This window comes from Herpailurus yagouaroundi, unplaced genomic scaffold (assembly GCF_014898765.1).
Source record: "Herpailurus yagouaroundi ecotype Mexico unplaced genomic scaffold, PumYag 186, whole genome shotgun sequence".
Classification (NCBI taxonomy): domain Eukaryota; kingdom Metazoa; phylum Chordata; class Mammalia; order Carnivora; family Felidae; genus Herpailurus; species Herpailurus yagouaroundi.
Genome location: NW_024412417.1, coordinates 24,493,701 through 24,499,111, shown reverse-complemented (window position 1 = coordinate 24,499,111; position 5,411 = coordinate 24,493,701). Strand labels below are relative to the sequence as shown.

At 33.7% G+C, this 5,411-nt stretch overlaps 1 long non-coding RNA gene across 1 annotated transcript in view; it reads left to right on the top strand.

Moving 5' to 3' along the window:
- Window positions 1–307: 307 nt before the first annotated feature.
- The window catches only part of LOC121043201 (uncharacterized), an 18,378-nt gene continuing 13,274 nt past the window's right edge, over window positions 308–5,411 (top strand). Inside the window, exon 1 of the long non-coding RNA XR_005796724.1 lies at window positions 308–358. This is a non-coding gene — a long non-coding RNA (uncharacterized LOC121043201). The remainder of the gene's footprint in view (window positions 359–5,411) is intronic.

Genomic DNA, 5,411 nt, shown 5'->3' with positions numbered 1-5,411 from the left:
TATGGATGAATGGATAAAGAAGATGGGGTGTATACACACACACACACACACACACACACACACACACACACACACAATGGAGTGTTACTCACCAATCAAAAAGAATGAAATCTTAGCATTTGCAACTACATGGATGGAACTGGAGGGTACTATGCTAAGTGAAATTAGTCAGAGAAAGACAAAAATCATATGACTTCACTCATATTATGACTTTAAGAGACAAAACAGATGAACATAAGGGAAGGGAAACAAATAATATAAAAACAAGGAAGGGGGACAAAACAGAAGAGACTCATAAATATGGAGAACAAACTGAGGGTTGCTGGAGGGGTTGTGGGAGGGGGGATGGGCTAAATGGGTAAGAGGGACTAAGGAATCTACTCCTGAAATCATTGTTGCACTATATGCTAACTAATTTGGGTGTAAATTAAAAAAAAATAAAAAATAAAGCAAGTTAAAAAAAATCACTAGGTCTGTGACATTTTGCTATGTAGCAACACAAAAGTAATACAAACTGGATCTTAAGTGCCAAACCTCAAGACCCTTGACACAGGTAGGAAACAAAATAATCATTCATAACTCAGAGTGTTGTTGTGAAATATGTAGAATGGTGCTGTCCAAAAGAAATAAAACATACACTATAAATTCAAGACTCATAGGTAATTTTTACTTTTCCTATAATTACATTATAAATATTGAAGGAGCACCTGGGTGGCTCAGTCAGTTGAGCCTCCAACTTTGGCTCAAGTCATGATCTCACGGTTCATGAGCCTGCATCGAGCTCACTGCTATTAGACCTAGCCTGCCTCAGATCCTCTGTCCCGGTCTCTCTCTGCCCCTCCCCTGCTCATTCTCTCCCTCTCAAAAATTAATAAACCTTAAAAAAATAAAAATAAAAAAATAAATGGTGAAAAGAAACAGGTATAATTATATATAACAATATATTTAATACAATATATCCAAAATATTATCACCCAAATGCAATAAACATAAAACATTTTGAGTTATTATACATTCTGGATTTGTACTGTCTTCAAAATATAATGTCTGTTTTATCCTTATGGCACATCATAGTTTGTACTCGCTACATTTTAAGTGTTCTCTTGGCCTCAAGTGGTTGGCCACTGGCTGCCCTATCACATAGCACCAACCGAGAACATAGTAGATTCTCTGTGAAGTTCCTTTTCCTCCCTCTACTCCCTTCCTTTCCATCAACCATAGTACACAGAGGAAAGGACAATCTTACCCATGCCAATCATGTGTTTTGACTTTTCTGAACATAAACTGAAATAAAAGAGAGCTCATTACCATAGGGGTGCATTTGGGAGCTGTGAGAAAGTTTCAATCACTCACACAAGTGAGCAGTTACTATAGAGAAGAAAGGAGTGTTTGTGTGTGTTTTTTAAATTACATCTTTAAAAATCTAGTAGGATGCATAGAAAGGGTTACAGAAATTCCTTAATTTAATGGTCAGACAGCTATTATTTGGGAATGTTCAGTGCTATCTCTTCAGAGGCTAATTATATGATTCATATGGTAACAAAAGATTCATAACTCATGGACTTATGGAGTGGAGTTGATTGCACATGAAGACTTTCATTTTCCTAGTAATTTTGACAAGAATGACATGGGAAATTGAGAAACAATATATTATTGCCAGTATTTTATTGTGATTAATGCCAAGGGATTTTTAAGTCAGATAGAGATAGAAGAGGGGGAGAGATAGAGGAGAGAGAGAGAGAGAGAGAGAGAGAGAGAGAGAGAGAGAGATGATAGGCAGAAGGACAGATATAGATAGATAGATAGATAAATTGGATACTATGTTAACACAAATAATTGAATTGTCAAGTTTCAACACACATCACAGAGGCATTAAACTTCCCTAAAGACTCAAAGGTTATAAGCAAGCACAAGTCATAGAGGACATACTATTTTCTAGAAGGGTTTAAATCCATCAGGTGAAGTTTCCAACAAAACATCTCTTTTTGGGTTGTGTTTAATAGAGTTTATCATAGTAATCAGTTTTATTTTTTGAGAATCTACCATATAATAGATGTTTCATATATGTAGTTTTGAATACTCAAAAAAACCCTTGAAAGTCTCAGAGAAATTTATTAATTATTATTATTGTTATTATTAATTATTATTAAATTTTATTAATTTATTATGCTCAAGGCCACTGAGAACAGTGATGAAGGATCTTGATCCAGGTCATCTGCCAACAAGTTCACTAAATTGAGCAATTTCGTTTTGAGTACTGTCCTATTTTGCACACCATTAATTCCCCAAAAGAACATGTTTTTGTGGCCACCTCCTACTCTTCAACCAATGTGCCCCTCAAATAAATAAATTTTAGTTAGTTTATAAATAAACAATTTCTGATGAGAAACATCCTGTTAAATTATAGATAAAACCCTCCTTTTCCCACTAGTAATGGCACTAACAGGCTTATAAAGGGTTAATTTAAAGACAGTTTCATGGAGATCTGATTGAGGTCCTTTACTCAGCTGCCATCCCCCAAATACAGCTGGAGTGAGTTACTTGTTCATGCTTCCCTCTTCTTAACTCCTCCTTTCTTAGATGTAATATTCCAATTTTTTTGGCAATAGTTAATATATTTTTGTGGAGGTTTAAATACATGTGTATAAGTTGCAGGTCTGCTGAACAAAAATATGTTTGCACTATTGAAATAACATCCAAAAAAGTTAATAATCTGGATGCTCTGATTACATATGGTAGTTTTTATGCAATTTATACCAGTTTATATAACATGAACTCAAATACTGTGCATTTATAGATACTCCTTCATTAGATAGAGCAAGTATATAAGATGAACATTTTTATCCCTAATTCACAGATGAGGAAAACGATTTTGAGTTATTAAATAACTAGTCTACAGCCTCCAAGACAGTGAATGGCAGAACTGATACGATCCCTAAACTGACTTTTATCTCACAGTAGTATTATTTACACTGCATGTGTGTGAGAGAGAGAGGAAGAATAGAGTAGTTGAGAACATAAATGATAAGCAAATATTAATGAGCTCACCAGCTGCAAACAACTGCTGCAAATACCAGCTATATCATTTTGTAGGCAAACTATTAGCTTCTGTAAAAGATGTTGCGTTTTGTTTACTTCAGAGAAAGGTAATTCAAAATGACACCAGCCATTATCTTGCTAAATGAATAAGAAGAGTCAGGTGGCAGAAATGAGTAGGAGAATTTAATCGCAAGAGAGAAAACCAAAATGGTTCATGGCAATCTTTTGCTTTACTTATTTATATGATCAAAATAAGATTTTAAAAAATGGAAACAGCCAGAGCCTGTATTTTATTATTATGACATGCTTAAGATGTTGGGAGTATAATGTTTTGGCTCAAAAATGCCCCAGTTTGATAGCCTTAAAATAGATTTTTATAAGAGTTTGCAGTGGTGGATACTGTAAAAAAAAATGGGCCTAATGCTGAATAAGATCTTATCCCTAGGTTTACTGACTCTGTAACTAAAAGTTACAGACTAAAATCTACATGTAAAATCTACATGTAAAATCATGTAGACTGAAATCTACATGTTATCCTAAAGGTTTGCCAAATTTGATCTACAAAAAAAGCCACAGAGGAAAGAGTATCAAATTATCTAGCCATCTGACCATGAAAAAATACGCATGTTATTGACTAAGAGATACTTTACTTCACGCTCTGAAAATTGCTTAAGCACTTAACTCAATATTCCCTAAGTGCCCATCTAATTTATTTTAAATAAAGTAAATGTACAGGTGTATTATTGGTGGGGAGACATTTATATGAAAAGTAAAAAACAATCACATTGTAATAATGACGAATTTGTAATATGCAAACCACATTGGAAATATGCAGTTGTGAAATATAAAAGTATTTTACATTTATAGGACAAAGAGAGAAATTCTTTTCTCAAGAATATTCAACCAACACAAAATGAATTTATGACAGAACATGGATTACTTTGCTTATACACAAATGTGATAAACATGGAGACTTTGAGGATATGAAAAAAACATCCAGCCATAATACACCTCCCCAAAGACATTAACTTTAATATGTGTAATAAATTCAAGCATATCTACTTTGATTCAGTATGTTAAAAAAAATATAGCCTATGGGTGGCTTGGGTGGCTCAGTCAGTTAAGTATCCGACTCCTGATATCAGCTCAGGTCATGATCTCACGGATTTGTGAAAACTGAGCCCCACATCTGGCTCTATGCTGATAGCACAGAGCATGCTTGGGATTCTTGCTCTAAGAGAGAGAGAGAGAGCGCCTATGGGTAAAATAGTAAGTACTTAAGATTTTTATAATATTTAATTTTCCTCTTTAAAAAATATTAATTCACAAAAGTAAGCACAAAAAAAAGGTAGCATAATCCTAGTACTACATTCTAAAAATTGACGTCAACAATACAATACCTCTTACAATACCTGGTAAGAGTTAAAAAACAAAACAAAACACAGTGTTAGATTTATATTTCTGTGCTGATTGAACACCTGGTGTTGAAAATCTTATTAAACTTAGAAAAAGTAGTTGGTACCATCATCAAGATTTAATACTTATCATACTATACTTATACTTATCATACTATAATACTTACAGTCTTTTTATATAGTGACGCAACCTTTTTATAATTCACCCCACCTCCAGACAGCCAGGCAAAATTAAATTGGTCAAATTCAAATACAAAGAGAGAAGAAAAGTAATGGGTAATAAATGCCAGACATTGTGATGGAAACTGTATAAATATTGAATTGCATTTAGTCTTTCTAGGAAACTTCTGAGATGGAATTTTTTTCTCATTTCCATATTATCCTGAGACTGAGTAAATTCAAATGAATTAGCTAAGGTCCCATGGTTCATGCATGTTGGTGACAAAATTTCACCTTCAGGGATAGGAGGAAAGAATGAGGTAGGTGATCATAAGGAGATGAGGATTAAAAATATATGAACATTATCTTATTTATCTTCATATATAAAGCATGTAGCAACACATGTTATATATTCAGGGCCCAGTAAATGTTAGTGCTTTTTTTCATTGATCCTATGCCAGTTTCTTTAGCAATTCCTTCCATCACCATCCACCTATTAATTTACTTCATATTTTCAACTATCCACAAGAAATTCCACACATTCATTTAAGGAGCTACCATGTCAGATATCATGGACACTACAATGGAGTCACAAATAGAATGAAATAATGTATGTGTTGGCCCATATGTCACTTTCATATTTTAGAAGACCATCTTGTAATACATAGGTGTCTCATTGTTATATGTATAACACCCAAACAAATAAAGTTGTAGAGGATGTAAATGATGATGATGATGATGGTGAGGAAGAAGAAGAAGAAGAAGAAGAAGAAGAAGAAGAAGAAGAAGAAGAAGAAG